Consider the following 24310-nt stretch of genomic DNA (forward strand, 5'->3'; position numbering starts at 1 on the left):
GCATCTGCAGACGGAACTTTGCTACGAATATGTACGACCAATCGCAGCACACAAAGAAGCATGGACTCAGAACATCTAGTAAATTGCTTCCAAACGCAATTCCGTCTCTATTCATGCACACGCTGCCTCAGGTGAGTCACGGTTCTTTAGTTGTAGGCCTTGGGGTACTGAACAGGTAACTACATGGACTGATTGGTGTTTTAGGTGTAAATGTCCCTTATGATACTTTTCATATTTACAAGATTGTATTGCTTTATAACTAAACCACATTTTGCTAAACATCTGTCCTTGGTTTTAGGAGCATCATAGAAAATGATTTATGGCCACAGACAACTATGCTATAGTGCCCTTGGAAATAAGCATAATCTTTTCATAATCGGTTGCTTTACATGTCAATTTTTTAGGTTAGCATTTTTAAATCAAATCTAATTTTCCCTTTACAACTCCATGCCAATGCACTGAATATGAATGAGCAAGATTCTGCATCCATGTCTTTCCTGGATTCAACAACAACTTTGAGAGCGCATCATGTAGTTTTATTTAGCTATACAGTTCCGGAAATGTTTTATACATGTATTTTGAGATAATATAATAAAATGTACGTATCCTGTCGTTGTTTACATAATGTTTCATTTATGGGTTTTTATTGATATGTACCATTCTCTGCATCACATTGTGTGTGTTCAATTTCAATTTCTTTCATCCATACTAAAACAAGTACTGTTTTACAGGGGGATGCTGGTACTTCGACTACAATTACATCATCCTTCGGAGCTGATACAGAGCCAGAGGTATGCGTACTGACAGTTCCCTCGAATGAAAGAAAGTTGGTCCTAGATCTGATACCATTAGACATTGATATTATTAAAAACAAGCATCTTTTGAAAATTGCTTTAGTGCAACATTTCAATCAGTGGGTTTCGCACAGTCATCTTTCATCGAGTAAACTAGATTTTCAGGTGAAAATCGAAATGTATATTTTGACTAATTGATGTACACGGTGTAAGCCATATGTGCGATGGAATAATTTGATTTCAAATATGAATTACTTATTTATAATGGATACTCTTTTCCAGGGATGTATACAAGATCGGGATACAGAAGAGGAGGCACGTGGATCCGAGTCAGTGCACCAGCTTGCTGGTGCAGTCGTTACAGTAAAGAAGAAGAAGGTTTCACGAAAAACCAAGAAAGCTATGGTAATTTACAAACAATTTCATTTTCAAACAGTGTTTTGTGCTGGTGCCTTCATAACATGCTTTTATTTAAATCTAAAGTGCCACATACTGTATGTTGGATTTACATTGAACATGTATTTCCAACCTGTCTTCTAGTTGCCCGATGGTGTACGAACTATGCAGACACAGACAGCTACAGAAATGAGAGCTGCTGCTTGCCAAACTGATTTGATCATGGAGCAACTATTATTTGAGGCGCAGCGTGTTCAAGAAAAAAAGCATACCCGAGATGCTTCTGCCCAATGGCCAGAAAATGAATTGAATGTCACCGGTGAAGCCAGCAAAGTGTTGTTGGACCACTGCTACAATGCGAGAGCTCCACCAGATGAAGTTGAAACTGAATGTAATGAAGATGCTTTAGAATTAGACGCAGACCACTTGACACAATCGACACCCACCAAAAAAGGGCCACCCAAAAAACAATCGACATTCATGTTTTCTCTGATTCGTGTTCAAGCAGCAGAAGCTGAAATAGCAGAGTCTGAAGCATCAACACAATTGACCGAGGAACTAGACAAAGATCTCGACTACATTTTGTCCAGTTGGACTGATATGTCAACCACAGTTGTGTCAGAAACAATATTCATGCAGGATGATAGTCTAATAAAGGAGCCCAAATACATTGCATTCGACAGCTGCTTGATGGAGATTATAATGATGCTGAAATGTGTGCATCCAGTGAGACGGGAAGTATGGGGGAAGCCATTGGTGAATGTGACTCGTGTGTCACAAGGCAGTAACCTCAAAATACAAGCCACCTGTGAAATGCTCCATGCAAAATGTTCATGGTCCACTCAACCTATGCTGGGGAAACTGCCAGCTAGAAATCTACTGTGTGCAGCTGCTTACTTTTCAGTGGCTCTAGTTTCAGTAAGATGTCCAGTTTTTGTCAATTTGTTGGACTACAGTTCCTTTCTAAAACACAGTACTACAAATATTAACATGAATATCTATTCCCTGCTATTAGTGAAGCTTGGAAAATTGAACAAATGTCTATTCAAAGTATATTCTCCGAAAAACGGTTCAGGCTAGCTGGCGATGGACAGTGTGACAGCCCCGGATTTTCAGCAAAGTACTGCACATATCATTTTCAGGACATGGAAACTAAAAAAATTGTCCGTTCGGTGGTCGTGCAGGTGTCCGAATGTAAATCCTCAGTGGCCATGGAGAAACTTAGTTTTATAAAATTCCTGGAAGATCTCCAATCGAGGGGAATGCAAATCGACCTCATAGCCACGGACAGACACATTTCAATAGCCAAGACAATGAGAGAGCAGTTTCCAAATATTCGCCATCAATTTGATGTATGGCACGTTGCCAAATCAATCAATACAAAAATCTCAGCTGCAGGGAAAAAAAAAGGTTCTGAAAATATTTTACAGTGGTCCCAATCTTTCAGCAACCATCTTTGGTGGAGCTCCAAAAGTTGTGATGGGTCTGTGGAAATTCAGCAAGAAAAATGCCAGTCACTAATGCACCACTGTTCCAACGTTCACTCTTGGACAGAAAACCAACATGTCCACCAATGTGCACATGGTCCTTTGTCACCGGAGCAGGAACGGAAGAAGAAGTGGTTGATTCCATCTTCACCTCTACACAAAGCTCTTGAGAAGATTGTGTTTGATAAAACTCTATCAAGAGATCTGAAGGTACTCACAGAATTCTGTCACACGGGAGATTTGGAGGTGTTCCACAATATGTCCCTAAAGTATAGGCCAAAGAGATTGCATTTTGGCATAGACAGGATGCAATATACGACGGTATTAGCGCCTAACGAGAATTTAGGGTGTGAACAATCGAGACTCTGGGAAACTTTGGGATGCTTCGCTACACAATGGCCTTTACGAAAAGAAGCAGAAAATGGGTGGTCAAGCCAATATATGAGGAAATGGAATTCGATTTTGTGAAAGATCTTATGACTGTCTTGGAGATACATACTCACAGAATGGCAAACTTTTTTTTTCCGAGGACACATGCATTGCCATAAAACATTGCCAACGTGCCCTGTCCACTTAAAGCAGAGCTCGTGAACAGTTCACTTCTAGGTACAAATGATTACCATCTGTATTTTTGATCAACAATGTTTATACGAAGTGTCCAAATAAAGCATTCAATTTGTATTTTGAAATCCATCCTCTTTGTCCATTTTTTTTCAACAAGTACCATTTTTACAAATGCCATACAATGTAACGCTGTGCTTTCACACTTCCCAGTTTCGTCAAACTACTGTGGGACCTTCACTGATCTTTGGAGGGCCAGATGGATAACAGTATGAACGCTACTTTTAGGTTCTGCAGTTGCCTTACCAAACAGTTGCCCAAATAGCTGAATAACTACTCGTCCCACAAAAGGGATGAGATCTAGGCTAGATAAGATACTCGGCACGCAAGAACTACTGACTGTGAGCAAAACAGCGCATGAAAAGTGCGTTGTTGGTGAGAAATAGCTGCACTCTGACCAATATATTCATGGGGGCGTGTTGGGGGTCGTTACTAATATAAGGAAGGAGTGGGTCGGTTGAGCCCCCGGCCTCCATACATTATACCCGAAAGTTACACCTTGCTCTTGCACTCGTGGGGGACGCCTCCTTTGCCCTACTGCTGCCATGGGGAAGAAGGCCCTGACATAAGCAGAGGTGGGGCTATTGCTAGACACACTTGGACTCTATTTTGTGTACCCTCTACTCCAACTTTGGACTAGGCTGCATTCTGTCATTGCGAAGTTTCCCCTACCCCTCAGCAGCGCCGCGAACAGCGAGCACTGACAGCCCCCACATTTTTCTTCCTGTGCCTGTGCCTCACAAGTCCCTTTCTCATGGATGCGCTGAGACAAGATGTTGTAAATTAAGAATGTATTAATTTAAATCTTCCTCTGAGATTTATTTATTTATTTTATTTATTTATTTATTCATATTTGTTGAGCGCACAGCAGACCGAGGACATCGTGGCGCTTGTTACAGTGTTGCTTATATTTAGTTACATACAGTTCATGTCTATACGGTTACATTGGACGAAATATACTTTTTTACAGATATGCAAGAGCAGCAGGAGCACCTGAGAACGGGGTTAGTTGAATAGAGCAGTTTTGAGTTTTTTTCGGAAGGAGAAGAGAGATGCATCAGCTCTGAGGTCAGTAGGTAGGGAATTCCAGAGTTTAGGTGCGAGGAAGGGGAAGCCTATTCCTCCTGCTTTAGTTCTATTGATGCAAGGTATTGCTAGTTGATTTGTGTATTGTGCTCTTCTCGGTCTCGTGGATTGAGATCTACCTATCGTATCAGATAAATAAGAGGGAGCTGTGAGGTTGATGCATTTATGGGTGGTTGTGAGAATTTTGAAAGCCAGTGAGCTGCCTTTCTCGCTTGTGTAATGTGTTCTCTTTTTGGTATGCTGAGGACTGCTCTGAGAGCGTTGTTTTGGGTTGTTTGGAGCCTAGATAATTTTTTTTGGGAGATCACTGTCCTGTGTGTGTCAGAGCCAAACCATGACTTGTAGTTGTTCATCCATCTCAACAATTATTCTCCTGCACCTCTCACCCCCGCTGCTGGAATAAAAATAAAACAAGACCCCAGTCACGGTATATTCTGCCCTAAACTAACATGTGTCACTCCACCCTCTTTCTAGCTCTGATGTGCAAGACGTGTGAGCTATCAATACCGACCTGCGTTGGTTGCCTCAGGGGCAAGATCCCCACACCTTTCACCTCGATAGTGTCCCAAAGTGCGATAGTACAAACACACATGTGCAATTTATGGGCCTCTAATATATAACTGCGGTCATGGGGTCAGGGGACCGCAGCCTGGCAGGAGGGGGTTGCAGCAGGGCTTGCTCAGACATTCTCGTACGAGCACATTTTCTCAGGGCTCGAGACTTGCTCTTTGCGAAAAATGTGTACGTGATTTGCTGTGTGAACACAAGAGGGGCTGAGCCGACAAGTGGTATGGGAGTTGCTGGGAGAGTGCAAAGTTCTCCAGTGGAACCAAGTAAGGCACTTTGAAATTTCGAGCGCCATTGGTGGATGGCAGCAAATAATTTCTAATGCCACTATGGTCTGAAGGGCTATTGGCTCCCATTCTGAGTGAAGGTCAGCAGCCTTGAATATTTCGCTTGCAAGCTGAGCAAGCCCACGCATCGCCCACAGTATAAGGTTCAATTGTTTTTCAACCTTGAGAGAAATGGATGATTCTGAAAGGAATTAATGAAGGGAGGGGTGTAATAACGTCAAATATGATAAGGTTCACCATTCCAAAACTGGATAAAGGAACATGTAATTTCATTTTATGGAAAATCGTTGATCTGAACAGAGTCTCTGCGTTACCCCAAGAGAATGGAAATGCCGAATATAATATAAGTTTTACTTTCGACGATTTTATAGACCAACGAATCAACTTATCATTAGCCGACCATTAATGCTGGCTTATATTGTAGAAGGGTTGTTCTTTGTGGCATACTGCAATGAAATGCAAATACAACCTGTGTGTGTACTTGTCTTTCTCCCGGTCACATGGCCAGTCCAGCATTGAGATGCATTTGTAGTCCATCACTGGGTTCCACCAGGTTCAACGATAATATTTAATTAAAATGCCGTCTATGTGTAGCGTCAGCTTCCGCGTCCCATTTCGAGCTGAACATACTCCATAGCACTAACCTCAGAAGCAAATTGTAGACTACTTTCCACATTGTTTTCTCTGTGTTCCCATTGTTTCACTTCTGTGTTCATCATTAGTTTTAACACAGGGCCGAATTAATGGGTAAAATGATAAATTGTAATAAAGATCGGCTACTGAGACACATTTCTGATATGTTTTTCAAACAGATACATTCTGCCTTTCTGTGATTCTGATTGGCCAGATACCAACAGACAGCTGCAGATACACTTGAATAGCTGGATCACAGTGACGCTTTTTTGGGACGATGGCTACGGGCCGAGATGCCCTTACGCGGTACCAGCGATAAGGAGCAACCTGACATCGTTTACGGTGGCCTAGCGCCAAGCTGATGACCAAGCCTTGCAATTCAAGGTGCGTCCAATGCACTTCTTATACCCAAAAGGAACACTGCATGACTCACGATAAACATTTGTGGAGCGAGAACAAAGAAAAAATCTGCCCATTTGAATATGGAAATCGCCAGATGTTCTCGGAGCGTTTATTGTGAAATAAAAGTACTTTACACATTGTACAGTTTTGCTATTTCCTTTTAAAGTATAGTTTTATATTCCAAATTGGGACACGCTGTGTTGTGAGATGATGTGTGTTGATTCCAGGGTTCTGCGTCACGCCACGTAGGTGATGACTGGGCGCGTTTTGGCTACACAGCCCAGTAACGTCATGGAGATAGGCGGAGAATATCACTAGGTTTGGTGATCTCAGTCTCAGGGGCCGGGGATATGATTAAGTGCCGCCAGGGCAGTCCACCTTGGGCGATGTGGCAATGGATAAGATTATCACAAGATGGCCACGCCCTGCTGCCTGATTTCGCATGTGTACAAAAGAGGAAAACTACGGTAAGGTGCATAGTTTGTTTGTTTATAGCGCGCACCAGACCCGAGGGTAACCGGGCGCGTTGTTCAAGAATACTTTAAGCTTTACAGGTTACACATGTTAACAGATTGCAGTTACTTGCATATAACAGTTACATAGTACAAGACAGTAAGATAAATATACATTGTACAGGATATATACAGTTATATGGAGAGTAAGGAATATATACAGTTATATACAAGGTGTATGCAGAGTTCGTCTTGTTAGTCCAAGGTTATGTAGGCATAAGCCGGTTTATAGATCATTTTCTTTAATCCACTTGATGCAACTAGATATGAAGTGTTAGTAGGATTGGGAAGATCTTAGGCAGGGCGGGAGGGAGTTCCACAGCTGGGCAGCTTTGACCAGGAAGCTGTTTCCTCCGGCAGTACTTAGTTTAAATGGGGGTACCACTAACTGGTTGGAATATGCTTCTCTAGTAGGTCTAGAGGAGGTTTTTCTATTGAATCTTTCAGTTAGGTATTTGGGCGCTAGATCGTTGATACTTTTGAATGTTAAAGAGGCTGTTTTGAGTTTAATTTTGTCCACTGTGGAAAGCCAGTTGGATTGTCTTCTAGCCTCTGGAATATGCTCTCTTCTTGGAATTCTTACGGCAGCTCTAAGAGCATTGTTCTGTAGTGTTTGAATCTTTTGCAACGTGTGTTTATTAGACCCTATATATAGTGTGTTGCAGTAGTCCAGTTTCGATAGCACTAAGGCTTGAGCAAGGGTGAGGCAATTGGTGGTAGACAGGTATGGTTTTACGGCTCTAATCAACTTGCAGGTGTATGCAGTGCTGGATGCCATTGCACTCACCTGTTTTGTTAGGGAGAGGCAGGAGTGGAGGTAAAAACCTAATGTTTCTACCTCTTTTGCTACCTTAATGGGGTTACCATCTATGATGAAAGAGGAGTATTCTTCTTTTAGTCTTTTGATGTTTTGTGTGTTCCCCAGTATGATGAGTTCCGTTTTGTCATCATTCAGGCATAGTCCATGACTGGCCATCCATACCTGAATGATGAGGTAGATCTTGTTCACCAAGGCCAAATCTTGTTCATAATCCCCCGAAATTGGGATGAGAATCTGAGTGTCATCTGCATAGTTAGTGTAGGTGACACCCAGATTGTCCAGATCATCGAACAAGGGCTTCGTGAAAATGTTGTACATGGTGGGGGAGACACAGGAGCCCTGTGGGACTCCACATGTGATGGATAGTGGGTCAGCTGCAGCAGAGGTAGAGAAGACCCTCATGGTTCTACCAGTTAGGAATGATTTGATCCATGCAATGGCATGTGTGGAGAAGTGGGCAGCTGTTTCTAGGTGGGTGCAAAGCACATCATGATCCACCAAGTCAAATGCTGCAGAGAGATCCAGTAGGAGGAGTAAGGCCATCTTTCCGGAGTCCCTCAGCTCTTCGACCTGGGTTTTGAGATCGATGAGCGCAGTTTCAGTTCCGTGCTGGGGTCTGAAACCTGATTGTCTTGTGCCTAGAAGATGGTGCATCTCCAGGTGTTTTTGAATCTGTAAGTAGGCTACTCTGTCCAGGATTTTTAACAGGAAAGGTACCGTTGTGATAGGCTTATAGTTGGTCGGGATTGATGGGTCCAATGTTTGCTTTTTAAGGAGGGGGAGGACCCAAGATTGTTTGAGATTATCTGGTATTGTGCCTGATGCAAAGGAGGCATTGATGAGCTTGGAAATGAAATGGGATAGGTCTCTGGCCGCGTCTTTTATTAGTTGGGCTGGGCATAGGTCACCTCGGCAGTTAGTTGGTTTAAGTAAGAGTATTATCTTTTCGGTTTCAAGTATAGTTACTTTAGTAAAGTTACATTTTTGCTCTGGTTTGGTGGTGGTTGGTAGTTTGTCTCTTTGGTTGGTTGAGGGGGGAATATTCTGTTTGTACGATCGATCAACGTATGCTTAAAAACACATGCCCGAACCCTCCGGACAATAATATTTTTGAGCGCACTATTCCTTTAAATACAAACATGCCTGACTCAGCCTTTCATCCTTAGGAAGTTTTCAAATTAGTGCATGGAGTTAGGCAACAAAATACCCTGCATGTGGTGTCTTCATTAATTTACATGGGGTATTGACGGCTTATTGGAGGGAGGGGTTACAGTTTATGAATTTTGCTTTGCTTTTTAAAGGCCATTATGTTCATCATATCTTGTTGCGCTGTAGCTACGACACGCATAAACAGTGGATTTGCTTTGACCCTCTAGTCACTTTTGTTTTTTGAATGTCCAACAAAAGTGACTAAAGTGTCAAAGCACATTCAATGGAATCCACCTTCTCTGCAGTAAGAAAAGTCGCACAGTAACAAAGTATGTCTACGTCTTTGTTATCTGCCTATCGTTTGTCACTGTAAAACTTCACAATGTTAGATCCATACTTGCCAACCCTACACATTTAGGCAGGGGTTACTGCTTTTTAAGCAGTCCTACCGCCTACAGATTTGGGTGACAGATCCTACTGCTTTTTACAGTAGCAGATAATTTATGTGACTCTGAGGCAGGCTGCAGGACAAACCATGCAGCACATTAATTAGTCTGTCTGTACAGTGGGCTGGTAGGTGATTAATTTGATTGGGCTCAGACCAATCCAGTGACCTGACAGCTATGTGACTCTGCCCTGCACTCTGGCCGGGACAGGCCTTAGGTGAACCACCAATGAAGGCAAGTGGCAGAGTGTAACACCATCTCTCAGCATCTGCCTATCAGACTGAGGGGGGTATCAGTTTCCAAGTCATTTAGCCAGGGCTGTTGCTACAGAGCAGTGGCAAACTCTACCTACCAACTGTGTGATTACCTTCTGTGAATGTTAACTTACCATTCAGAATTATACATTTTTAACATTTGAACATCTTTCTATGTTGTGTTGTTTGATGGGTTGTGCATTTTAGAATGCTTCCATGGTGCCAACAATGTATGTTTTGTAGTTTCTTGTGATGTCATTGTTATGAGAATTATTATTTTTGAAACTTGAAAAATCCTTCATCTTTTTGGTTACAGAATGTTGGCAACTATGTAAATAATATCCCTGCAAAACAAAACAGGACGAAGTCGTGATGCAGATGGCTCGGGTGAGCATTTTTTACATGATAAGATTATGTGAATATGCCTTCTCTTTTGTGATAACTACGCCGCCTCTTGTGTGATCGGGAATCTATCCATTTAAACAGTTTACTTCATGGTTACCTCCCTCTTCCCAGAATTATAAACGCCCTACATACCTGTGGCTAGAGACGGGCCTCCATTATTAGAACAATCACACATGCTGCAGCTACCTGACCTCAACTGTGTGCACGCCAACTGGGTTCAGGCGCAGTGTCCCGACCGCGGCACATAGGTGAAGAATGACACTGACGTCATCACGTTAACGCCAGAAGCTGCCCTTTCCCTATCTGGTACGCGTCGCGGCCGCAGTCAAGTTAAGATCCTGAAAATATTTATTTTTAATGTTGGAAAATCCTGTCCTCGCCCTCTGCTTCCAGACGTGCGACTCACTCACACATGCGCTATCTAAATTCGTTACTGCCGTGTATTGAAACTCTTGCAAATATTGCTGGCAGCCAGGAAGAGCAGGTACAAATAAATGCTAAATCTCATTGTAAGTACTCTGTCGGGGAATAGACGCAAATGGACACGATGGTTTTGGGGCCTGGCCGCTTTGAGCAGTAACGATGGCAGGGTGAAACATATAGCCTTTTGGTTATAGCCCCTGAACTTCTATCCGGGGCTACAACCAAAAGACGCGGGGCTAGAGCCCACTCAGACCCCCCCCCCCTCCTAGCAACGCCTCTGACCAGCAGCCAGAATAACTTCAATAATCAGCCAGGACTCCGGTCAGCTTTCTCTTGGCCTAGCCACAGGAAGTTCTCCTCACAGAACAGAGAGCTGCTTTGTGGGGCAAGGGTTGTGCGAGCAGTGCAACGTCTCAGACGATTAGGTAGGCCAGTGTTAGCAAAGACTGATGTTGTGCTTGGGAGGGAGATCTTGGCATGGGGCTGGGGCAGAAAAGAATCTAGCACCTGTTAGCACGCTCTGTCTCAGGGCCACGTGGGGCATGACGTGGGAGCGGGGAGGAGGAAGGAAAGGAAGAGAGAAAGGCAAGTGAGCCAGAGGATGGAGGCAGGCGGTGGTCTCTCTGTCAGCCTGTTTAAAGTCAGTATTTCCTCATTACTGAGTTGCCCAGGACATTGTCAAAGCCTTGGGGTGGATGCATCTTTACCTTATGTCTACTACAGCTCCATCAAAGATCATCAGCTCCTACCAATCCTAATTATGAGACCATCCCACAAGCATGTGGCTCATGGAGTCCTTGGACACAGGTCTTTTAGACCTTTCCCTATGGAATTGCATGTACCTGGGCCTTGTTAAGTCATACCGGCCAGTCAATGGTTTCAGATAGTGCATGTTGCTTTGTCTATAACACTTCATTGTCTTTCAGTCTTATGTCATAGCATTTCTGTGTTAAATGTGAGAGGGGTGGGTGGGGACTGCCAGGTTGCTGACAATGTGTGACAGCCTATTGTTAGTGTATTGTACTGATGGGTACTTCCGTTTTACAAGATGCATGTATGTGCATCCTTTATGTGTGCACATATTGTCCATTGCACATTTTTGTATCACCTAGAACCCCTTACCTTGACCCAATATTGAGGTATTCCTACTGATTTTTCAGGCTGATATTCCCAAATCATAATTCGGTGGTAAATACAGCACATGGTATTTTGCACAAGCAGTGACATCAAAATACTGATTAGAGATGTTTTCTACTCGACGCAGGGGAAATACTGAATGCAAAATGTGTATTTTAATTGGATGGTCATTAAAAAGAAAAAAGCTGGTTTTACGAATTTTGCATGTTTTACTGCTCCGGCCAAACTCAAAATGAAAACCTCTAGTCTTTAATTCTTCTTTAGTCTTTAATTGTACTTCATATATGTCATAGACTACGCTAATGTACATACATACAGAAAAACACAAACATGAGCGCCTAATGACACTCAGTTATGTATGTAAAAAACAAGTTTTACTTTCTTATTGATACTTGTTCTCAAAATGCATCGTCTCATCAATGATCAATATTGTCTGGAGAGCTTGTTTCGGGCCGCGTGGGGCGCTCTGCTCTGCCCTACTGAACAAAACATGAATTGCCCTCTTTCCGGATCTGTTGCCCTAAGCACCAGTTTGTGTCTGGAGCCCCAAAGCCTGAAGACATGGAACAACAAAGGAAAGAAAGGACTGGCAGCTCTTGCTGATGGCTGCCTGCAGCCAAAGTCATCTATTGGAATGCTGTGGCACATCCCAACCCTCAGAGTGAGGAGAAGGTGAGCCCGTTTAACCCTGATGAAATAGCCTTCTGTTCGGGGGCCAGTCTATTCCTCAAATAATCCTCAACGGCATAATGTGGTTGATATTCAAAGTAAGTCAGGCTCTGAGTGGTATTGGACCTGTGGTTTGTATATGGTGCATCTCGTTGTGGTCACTAGAGCCTTTCCTACCCCGACTTCAGTTAACTGTCTGTTGACGTATAGTTTATCCCAACAAAATGAAGGTCCAACAATGCTTAGCATTAGCATCCAGGAGTCAAATAGGCACAGCTTTCATGCTTCTTTAAAAAAGAAACTAATACTGGGGGCGTGGCCAGCTGAGGACGCCATCGGATGCCTCCTCAGTAAGCTCTGTGCTTCCTTTCCCTTCCTGAGGCCCCTAAACCCCCTAAAACATGTACCTTTTAAATACCCCGGCGGTTATCGGAAGACCTGGAGAGCAGATGATGTGACTTGGGCGAGCATTGGAGCCCTCATGATGGAGCGAAGCAAAGTTTAAAATCGGATGCCGGCGGACAAGATGGCGGACAGGACTAGGTGTTCTCCCTGTGGTGCCTGTGGCTCGGCTACAGTTTGAACATAAGAACTTTGGCGCAAGGCGAATTTGGCCAGGCAAGTCCCCAGAGGCGCCAGGGACACTCGCCCTTGAATCGCTCTGACCGGAGCGAGAAACCCTAACGTCGGACCGGAGACGAAGACACTGCATAGTGCACGCCTCCCGCCCCCATGCCCCTGTGGATCGTCCTCGTGCCATCGGACCCAGAGGAGAGTTCCCAGTCGGGGAAACGGTAAGGAGGCTGTGGGGATGTTGGTGCCCGGTGGGGTGACGGCTGTAACCGCAATACCCCAGACAAATGAAGCGGTTGGCCCCTCTTGGGGCCGAGAAGCGGAGAGAGGCGAGCAGACACCGGCGAGATATGTAACGGCCAGAGCGGTTGGACACTGCAGGAGGGACCTGGGGCATCGGCTGCCACCAGGCATACCTATGGACATTTGGGAGTGAAGCCTCCTTTCATCCCCGTGGGTTGCCTCCCTATTTGGACTGGAGGGGCGGCTCTAACGGGTGAACACTCGGAACGATGCGGGAAAGAGACTAAACAGAGTGAAGAGGAGAGCAGTGGCCATGCTGCGCGGCATCTATTTGGGGGTTACATCTGATCCTGGCACGGAACTCATCCACTCAGCATAACTTAGGGCGGTTATTAAAAGGCTGGGCACTGGCACGAAATAAAGTGACCTGCACCTTGGGGGAGAAACAGAGCAACGGACAACGCTGCCTGAGGTACGTGGTGGCGGCCGGGTGTCAGCGCAGCGCGAGGCAGACCTAAGCTAATCTCTGAGGCGCCATTGAAGGGGAGAGAAGATTGATCGCCTAACAGTACATCAGGACGTTTGGGGAGCAGCGCCAGGGGCCCAGGGAACGCAACAGCAGCCAAAGTGCAAGACTCGGACAACCACTGAATTGCACTGCTCCACTGCCTATCTGTAATGGGGCTTGCAAGAAGCTGACCCATCAAATGAAGCAGGCCATAAGCAGCTAGACACAAACAGGAACGGGTGGCAGGGGCTGTACGGAGAAGAAAGGAATATATCGTCCCACATTACAACAAACGGAGATACACAACCCAAAAAGGGGTGAAGGAGGAGGAGGGGCGGATCCCTCGGGGCTGCACCCAAAAGAGCAGAACAAATCTCAGTCTACAGCACAAACGCAACACAGATGAGGAGTTATACCTGGCCCTGCAGAGGAACCCCTTAGGTGGTAGGAGGTGGAAAACCCATCCGGGGGGCAACAGTGGCGAGTAACATCGATCCTGGCTCAACAAACCTAATCCAGAACGACAAGCAAGAATACTGCCCCACATCACACATCAACCAATATGTCCAAACAAGTAACGAAAGCTAAAGGCCAGGGCTCTGGCGATATTAAGGCCCTGATGCGGACAGCAGAAACTCAGAAACGCAACCAAATGCAAGCCATGGCCCAGGTACATACCCCCCCTCCGGAAGGGTCAAGGAACCTCGAAGACCCACCTATTTGAAAGTCAGATCTACTAGAAATGCTGCAGGAGTTTAAGAAAGACATTAAAGATAGCACAAATAACCTAGCCAAATCCATCTCTGATCTCAGTAAAGGAGTCCTAGCGGTCGAAAAAAGGATCGATGAGGTTGAAACAGTGGTAATGGAACAAGGCCATGAACTTGACATTTTGACGGACAGAGCGCACGAGCTGGAACAACAAATGGAACGTGTGCAGAATAAACAGGAAGATGCCGAAAACAGGTCCAGGCGAAATAACATTTGAATTTGTGGAATCCCGAAGTCGGTAATGGACTCTGACCTACAACATGTGATAGATCTGTTTCGACACATTCTGGACACGGGAGAGAACAAAGAAATCGTGCTAGACCGGATGCACAGGATCTACTCTGCATACCAGCTTAATAAGAATTTGACTCCCGATGTGCTAACCCGGATACACCAGTATCAACTGAAAGAGGACATCATGCGGGCCGGTCGTAAGAAGGAACATATCAACTTCCGTTCCACATCAATCCAACTGTTTCAAGATCTAGCCCAAACTACACTCGCCAGGAGAAAAAGGCTAAGGGTAGTCACGGACTGGTTGAGAACCAGGGTCGTGCGATACCGGTGGGGATACCCGACATGCCTTTTTTTCGAATGGAAAGGCCAGAGGTACACTGTCTCCAAAGAGGAAGATATGGCAGAGCTCATGCAGGAGGAGGAAGGAGGTGTCACGATGACTGCCGCCAGACATCAGGAGCGGACCAGTCTGCCCAGAGTATTAGCACCCATGGGGACCTGTAAGGCCCCACGGGATTGTTTAAGGGCTTCTTGGACACAGTCCTGGCGCCGTTGGCGCCAGACTCATATTGCCTCATTCAGGCAAACCAGGTCATCTTGCGGAGAAAACATGTACAGGCCACCTTGAGGCCTTTTTGAGGGGATTACTTATTTCAAGGGACTATTTCTGTGGGTGTGGTACTGGGACTACTTTACCTGGGAACTACTTTTGAGTGGCTATTTAAACCACGCCCGGAGAACAGAACACGCTTCACGTTATTCTGCACTCCTGCTGCATAACGCTCACCGTGCCTGCAGCTCCAGTTTCCAGTCCTCAGCCACGCCTGTCTTGTTCTTCGCGATCCGAACCTGCAAAGGGGAAAAAGAAAGCAGATTAGAACAGGAGCCTTCCATTTGTCATCGCAAGCATCTGGGAGTCGCCGCACCTGCAAGAAAAGGAATACCAGTTACAGCACTATAGAGCCAGCATCAGTGCCGCGGGATACTCAACGATGCTCATTTCATCCATGCGATCCAGCGAGGCACTCTGACAGGATCGCCGTCCGGAACATCCGCATCTGCAAAAAGATAAGAAAAGTTAACAGGTGAGCTGCGCCTCGCTAAAAGACATTTAGACCTTGCATCACCAGATACTTACCGAGGTAATACTCACTCGAGGTCCGGCGAGTTTCCACCATACGTTCTTCGCTCTAAGGGAACGCCGCACCTGCAGAATAAAGAGAGGACAATTGATTAATCACATTAATGAACAACATTGCATACTAAGACTGTTTGTTTATTGCACATACCGAATCTTACCTTGGCGCTACCTCGTTTCTTTCGAAGAAGAGACACCTGTCTTAGGCAATCTACAAGAGGAAGAAACATAAAGAAAAGGCACAAGAGTGAACAATAAGACAACTTGAACTCTAAAGCATTACATGCTAACTTGGACTAGCATAAGACTTACCTTTGAGTCATTGTTGTCATTGTTGTCCGGAACTCTGCCATAAGATTACGGGATGTGGGGAAGTTAACTGGATCCCCAAGTTCAACGCACCCCTGCATTCCGAGGGCACACACGCAATACATAAAAGTGTTCTCGGGCTGGAATGCATTGAGGGGAACAAATGGCTAAAGCACAATAATGACTGATTTAACATTTGTTTCGATAAATGTCCAGGGGCTTCACTCCCCAATCAAGCGGAAATCTATGATAACTAGATTGAGAGATATGCACGCTTCAGTGGTATAGCTGCAGGAGACCCATTTACTCCCAGAGGATGAACAAAGGCTGAGACATAGAGCTTTCCCTACACAGTATCTGGCCTCCAGCAGGACTAAAAAGCGGGGAGTGGGTGTCTTATTGGCAAAAGGTATCAGGTTTGAGAAACGATTCATTAAAAAAGACCCGGAAGGCCGCTATTTGATACTGGGAGTGGGGAGACTGATGGGCCAACTGGTTATGTTGATTTGAATTTATGCCCCTAATGCGAAACAAGATCACTTCCTACTGAGTCTACTACCCAAAATTGCACAATGGGGAATAGAAAATGTTTTGATTGGAGGCGATTTTAACGGGGTAATGGATTCAGCAATGGATAAAACTCTCCCAGCCACCTTCAACGATCACACATTTAGATAAGCCCTGGCCAAATTTCTAAGGGAACTACACCTGTTGGAAACATGGCGATTCTTTAACCCACTAGACAGAGCATATACCCACTATTCAGCAGTACACCGGGTTATTCCCGTATCAATATGGTACTTATCTCAGAAGCGATGGTCACACAGGTTACAGGCCTAGAAATTGGAGTGCGATGCCTATCAGACCACGCTCCGGTACTCCTGAAAATAGAACCAAACTACCCGCAGCAGCAACCCCACAAACACTGGAGACTAAATGAGGTAATATTGAAAGACCTAACGGTACGGATAGGCATAGAGCAAACGGTACAGAACTATTTCCGGGGAAATGTGACGCCGGGAGTTGACTGTGCGACTATCTGAGACACCAGCAAAGCGGTAGTAAGGGGGGAGTTTATCGCGCAGACATCAAACTATATCAAGAGTCGGGAGAGGGTGAGACGTGACATGGAGGCCAATGTACACAGGGCTGAGGTGGAATACAAAGACAGAGGCTCACAGAAAGCATGACGTGAATTAAAAAAGGCCAGGGGGATCTTAGAAACCCACTTAGCAGATGATGCCTCCTGGTACAAACAAAACAATTTTACTATATACATGGGGGTAAAGCTAACCGATTCCTTGCTGCTAAACTGAGCCACCAGAAACTCCGGAACCGAATAATCCAACTCCGTAATGGAGATGGGGATTTAGTGAGGGGGGAAAAGGAAATAGAAGAGGCTATGTTCTCATACTACACCAACAATCTGAAAGGGGAAAATCTAGAGGGGGAGGCACAGGTTGCATTTCTAAACCAGATAGCATTACCGCAAATTAATGATGCAGACATGCAAAAGCTGGAAGCTCCCATAGCACAGGAGGAAGTGGGGGAGGCCTTAGAGGCACTAAAGGGACACAAAACCCCGGGCCCAGATGGGTTAAGCAATGCGTACTACAAAACATTCAAGACCATTTTAATAAGCCCCCTAACAAACCTGTTTAACTTCATTAGGGACACGGGGCGAGTTTCCGGAGACATGAGCCCGGCGACTACAGTGCTACTGTTGAAACCAGACAGGGATCCAACGGATTGTGCGAGTTATCGCCCTAACTCATTATTAAATGGGGATGTAAAGATCTATTCTATGGTACTGGCTGGAGATTAGCAGTCGTACTTCCGGAGATAATCCACTCAGATCAGGCAGGCTTTGTGAAGGGGTGGCACACATACGATAATATTCGCAGAGCCATAGATACCATAGACTGGGGATGGAGGACGGGTCAGAGGTTTTCGGTGGTGGCTCTAGATGCCTCCAGAGCCTTTGATAGCCTACACTGGGGCTTTCTACGGCTAACCCTGGAAAGATTTGGGTGTGGACCGGTCTTCACTCGCATGGTAATGGCCAATTTTGTATACTCATCCACACGGTTAATGGTCAATGGGCAATTTACAGAGAGTATCCCAATTCAGAAAGGCACAAGACAAGGGAGCCCATGTCACCTCTGATCTTTGCTATGGCTATGGAGCCATTTGCATGTAGGACTTGTAACAATCCGGGAATCCAGGGGGTTGAAGCGGGCACTGGGGGACCTCAGAATCTGGCACTATATGCGGATGATAATCTTCTGTTTCTAAGGACACCGCAAACTCCCTACCAGCGGCCATACTATTATTAGAAGAATTTGCGACGGTCTCAGGATTTCATATTAATTACCCTAAATCCAAAGCTCTTAATATTACGGAAATGGCAGAACAAATCCAGGAATGGGAGAATCAATACCCCCTGAAGTGGGAACATGAATCGGAAAAATACCTGGGGGTACATTTGACCCCCAGATATGATAGGCTATACGGGGCTAATATTCCGGACCTCCTGAAAACACTAGCAAGGGACCTAAAACTTGGGGAACTGCAGGAACTGTCCTGGCTGGCACGTATTATAGCGGTTAAAATGACCCTACTCCCTAAGTTTTTATACGTAGTGGGTGCCCTCCCATTACGAATCCCGGGCCCAGCCATCCAGACATTACAGAAGGAAGTGATGACCTTTATCTGGGGGGGGGGAGAAACCGAGAATTCCCCAAAAAGTACTCTTCAGACCACAAGCCTTGGGGGGACTGGGAATTTCGTAGGTACCTATGGGCAGCGCAGGTTGCACCGATGCTACAATGGACATCTGGGGAAGATCCAAATCAGTGGGTAATATTAGAAAGGGAAGCAACCAAGACACCCCTGGGGAACCTAGCCTTCCTTGCCACACGACATAGGGAAAAAGGAGGTATACTGCTAGAATCAACAAAAACTACTCTGTGGTATTGGGATAAGTTACTGAGAAATAAGAAGATCAAAGTGGGGGCGGGTGGGGACCACTCACACCGGTTGCTTATAACCCGGACTACACCCTAGGAATGCAGGCCAATTTTTGGGCACATTGGGGGGGGGGGCAGGGAACATGACATGGTTCTGAAAGACCTCTATACAGAGGGGACACCCTTAACATTTGAAGACTATAAGGCCAAGTTTAACATACCGGAGCAAGAACGGTTTCCACTATATTCAACTTAGGCATTGGGTCTCAAATGCAAGGGTAAAGGAGGGGGCAACTAGAAACCCAATAGGATTGGAACTAACAGTACAAGAAGGCCAACCTGATAAGGGAATAACTAGACTATATCGTCTAATGGGGGCGATGGACCCTGATGAGAACTTCATATATATGCAAAGGTGGGATGTAGGGAGACCAATCTCTGGGGAAACTTGGGGCCACGTTTGGCATAGAACTGCTAAGAGCTCTAAATGTGCCTCAAATGAAGTGGCATACATACTCTGCCTCCAATGGTTTATGACGCCTGCATGCCATCAATCCAGAATACCCTGTAGTCTGCTGGAGAAATTGTGGACAACCCGGGGATCTTATTCACATGTGGTGGTCCTGCCCACTAGCAGAGGTCTATTGGAAGGAGATCTTAAGTCATATTAAAGAAATAACTGGGTCGGGGCTTCCCTTTGATCCGCTTGTTGTGCTCCTGGGAGAGGCGGTCGATGGATGCTACGCGAACTCAGGGTCTACAGCCAAGCTTATCACCCATATGTTGAGCGCAGCCAGAATTACTGTGGCACAAGCGTGGAAGACTAAGGAAGGACCAATAGTAGCCATGTGGTGGGTGAGGTTGTGGGGAGTGATGGTTATGGAAAAGGTGACGGCAATAGCCCCATGGCTCTTACTCAAAATATCTGAATACTTGGCTACCACTACACGAGTTTACAGACGATAAAGGACAGATGTACTTCAAACCTAGGTTGCTCCGTGCAATATCTATCATTTGATAAACACGAACTTCGAGCTGGAAGAGCGATCCAACCCATTGAACTCTTAAAACAAGAACAGGACAATTCTTCACCCATACGTTGGGGTTATGTTTGGGGGGAGGGGGGATAGTTTGACAGTTATTATATATGAGCAAAGGAATTGAACTGAGCTGAAATCCCAGGCTGGGGCAGGAAAGTTGGCATGAGCAAAATAATTTCTGTTTGTCACTCGCTGTTTATTGATATATACATGCCTATGATATATGCTCTAAAAATTAAATAAAGTTGGTAAAAAAATAAAATAAAAAATAAACTAATACTCTCCCAATAATGGAGTCAAAAGCTACAGCTCAATAGACTCTGCTTAGAACATTTACCCAGAGCGAGATACAGATTTACCCTCATCAGGTGACCATACAAATTGAGCTAATAGGCTATTTCAGGACTAAAATAAACTTTCCTGCGTTTCACTGTAAATAATAGCAAAGGGCCTTGTGTTAACTTTGGCCGTATTACCTTTGGCAATACCACCAAACTTGTTTACCATTATCGCCTGCCATAAACATGCAGGAAGGGGAAGTGTCTGAATGCTTTAGAGTCATGTACACCTTTCAGACCTTTTAGTTATTCCCCATGTCCTAATGGACTCCCTTGAGAAATGCCATATTATGCTTGCAGTAATATCGCATGCAGTAATATCGCACTTTGGTGTGGATAAAAAAACAGGCAGTTTTGGGAAGTTTCAATTGTGAAACTCGAAATTTGGCAGAGTGGTAACACCTACCGTATTTTTAATTACTGGATGTTTTACCACTACCGCCAAACTTGTATTTAAGGTAAAAGTTTCTGCACCAGATTTCCCTTGGGAAGTTGGCAGCAGGATGATAGGCAGAAATTAATTCACTGGTCGTGGCCAACATACATGCACTAGAATGCAATGGAGTCCTATTTTATGACCGCTTATTTGAACTTTGACCACTCAAGCATTTTAGACCCATTGCACTTATATTTTATCAAACACAACGGCATCTGATACATTAGTGTACATGCAGGCATTGAGCTGGTGAGTAGTTTCTTCTGAGCCTTTTGGCAAGAAAAGTCACCTATGCATAGGTTCTACCCTAACCTGCAATCCCTCAGATGAGATTTGGGTCCTTATAAGAAGGACCCAAACTGCCTGCAGAGCAATCACAGATTATATTGCTTTTGCTAAGGGGCTTCTTTGTGATGTTGTGAGTCTTCTACTATTTTGGCTCTTGAGCTCTCTAGATCCATTATGCTCCATTCCATAGGAAGATAGATCACATTAATCACAAATGAGGGCCGCCATGATCCATCTGATAACTGATTGCAAGCAACTCGATTGGGAGCAATAAGCATATAGTATTCCAGTCAAATTGCACTCTCTGCACAACACATGTCTGTCCCAGGAGACTACCAAGAAGCTGAAATTAAAAAAAAATCCATTGAAGACAATCTCCCTCATAAATGGTTAAATTGGAGTTGTCCGAGGTCCGAATCACTTCACCAATTTATAATCCTTGATTTGTTTTTTCGCAAGAGATTATTACATTTCAGACATCCTTTAACACAGGTTGGGAATGTGATTTTCAGGGGAGATCTGCCAAGGTTCTCTTCCTCAATAATCTGCCGCATACTTTAACCTCACTTTCGGCCGTCGTGAGTATTGAAGTCCTTCTGGTGTGCATCAGCTCTGCACACCTGCCTTTCTCCTGTTTGCAGCTCCCTCTTTGGTGGTGCTGTTGTATGCCTGACTGTGCCCTTGCCCCCCGAAGGGAAGCCAGAAGAGCAGAAGACCAAAAGTAAGTGTGTGTGTGTTTTGATTGTGTACGTATACTTGCATGTGTGTTTGAATGTAATGCATAGTGTGTGAGTAAGACTAGTTGAGTGAGTCTGTAGCTGTGCATGCATGTATGTGTATGTTAGCATCAGAGTGTGACTGCGCATGTGTCTGGGCATGAGTGTGTGTGCATGTGTTGGTATGGTTGGTCATTGTAAATCCCTTGAAGACGCAGCTGACCTAGATAGGTTGTGTCAGCAGTTTCATGTATGTGATTTACAGTGATCATTTTTGGTATAGATAGGTTGTGTCAGCAGTTTCATGCATATGACCTATATTGAACAAATCTGGCAAACAGGGATTGTGGTAATAGCTTCATGCACGTGATTTACAGCGACCATTACTTGCACAGATAGGTTGCGGCATAAGCTACACGCAAGTGATTTGCACTTAACATTCCTGGCATAGATAGGTTGTGGATGCAGCCTCCCCCATGGGGTTTACAGAGACCAGTACGGACATAGATATTTTGAGGGTGTGGCCTCATGAAAATGCTATGATGTGTTCCTTTGTAGTGTACTGTTGGTGGCATGGAATTTACTGGATTTGTTCATGTGTTACCCTAGGGAACCAGCAGGTAATTGTATAGTTTTTACCTCATTTTAGTCAACCATTTTGCTGAAAAATTTATAATTTCAGCACATTATTTAAAAAACTATTTCTGGGGAGAATTCCCCAGAGCTCCACTTATATATTTTGGACTCCCTCGATACGCTGGGTCCTTCCCGCTAATTTGAGATAATATTTAGGCCCCTCCACCCACAAAATTCACTGTGCTTGACTACCCATGAATCATGAAATGTACTGGATATTTTTCATGTTTCCCTAGAGAAACAATTGTAAATTATATGGCTTTTTATTGAATTTTTCTCAAAAATTGTGCTGTAAAATGCATTATTTCAGCACATTGTTTAAACAAATATGCTTGGGGGGGACCCAAACCACCCATAATTACTTTGTGCTAGCTCGATAGGATCTGTCGTGCAAGCAAATGTGAGGAAATAAATAGGCCCCTCCACTGAGAATATTGACCACCCCATGATGGCTCACCCAGGAATCATTTTGAGTCTTGGTGTGTGCCCCCACTAGCACCAAAAGCTCCCTCCACCAGTGAGCATAGCTCCAGATCTATTAGCTTTAGCAACAGGTTGACCGCATCATAAAATGCCCTTGGATCTTTGGCTGGAGAAAGGCTATATTATAAATGTTTGGTACTTTGAGATTCACTGGAGACCATACATTTAGCATAAACAATTATGAATTCCATAAGTCAGAGATGGGGCAGATTTCACTAAATTCGAAACATGCATCTGCAGGCACCCCCATCCCACATAGGCACATTCTGTTACATTTAAGCATCATAGGAAAGGGCAGAAATCCTCTGTGAGTTCTCCGCAGTGTAGGTCTCTTGAAATAGGAAGATGTTATCAACCCCTACAGAAAAAGTGACAATCTAAGACAGTTGCCCTGCCTTTGAAGCCTGCTAAGTTTCATATCATAAACCTAAAGAAATCCCCAACCCTCCTCCATGGGACCAAGCATATACACTCAATCATCTTTCAAGCTGTAGAACCTGTTTCGGATTGCAAGCATTAGAGACTGGAGTGTGGCAGAAGTGGGCACTGGGGTACACCGATGGTTCCCAAGAGAGCACCTGCGATATGTGGCTGTGTTGCAGAGTGACCCTACCAGTGCCTGAGCCCAACAAAGGGGCTGGCCTCTGGGAGGGAATCATTTGAGTAAGGAGATAGAATAAAAATTGTTGAGGCGCCATTGCCACTCCTTAACCCCACAAAGAGATCCCTTATCCGTTTCACTGACACAGGCTTTACGTTATCACTATACCATGCAAAGTGACTGTAATATATCTCACCAGGAATACCTTTGGCCCAAGCCCTGCACAATGATTAGTTTCTCCCTAAGTATGTCCCATATAGCCAGAAAGGTAGCTTAGAAATGCATTCCTCCTTATTTCCTTTGTCAGAGAAGTGGGTGGGTAGTTTATCAAAGACAGTGTGGTGTCGGTGGGGCTGTGTTTACCGTGACGGAATACACCAAAAGTAAATGCAGACCACATGGGAGCGGGGAGGTACGTCTTTATTTTCTTATTATCCCTGTACTAACTCTCCAACCCCTGACATACTACCACGTCAATCCGCCAGCCCCAATCTCATGAACATAGAGATGGGACAGAACATTACATCTCCTTCTTACATACATGAATGCATAAAGATATTACCTCATCTCTTCAATCCATCTAGATGGTCTCTTGATCACTCTTTGAGACGTGTTTCGTCGAAGAACGTGTTCAGTTATTTCACTATTACTGCTATCTTCCATGTCAACATCCCCATGCATGTAATCCCAGGCATCATCCACAGTCTCTGAATATTCTGACACTTCATCTGTCACCACCATGTCGGTCATTGCTCTTTTGAAAAACAATGAGTTTCGGGTCATGATGCGATCATCATGCTCTGCCGAAATCATAGACCCTTTGACTTATGTCACCATCAGTGGGGTGTCCTTTTGTGACTGTGGTTGGGGTACTAACACACAATCACCCTACCTGGAAATTGGATTATTTAGCCCTTCCTCTGTGGTCCACATACA

The sequence above is a fragment of the Ambystoma mexicanum genome, chromosome 3p (assembly GCF_040938575.1).
Source record: "Ambystoma mexicanum isolate Mex_15411 chromosome 3p, UKY_AmexF1_1, whole genome shotgun sequence".
In the NCBI taxonomy this organism is placed as follows: domain Eukaryota; kingdom Metazoa; phylum Chordata; class Amphibia; order Caudata; family Ambystomatidae; genus Ambystoma; species Ambystoma mexicanum.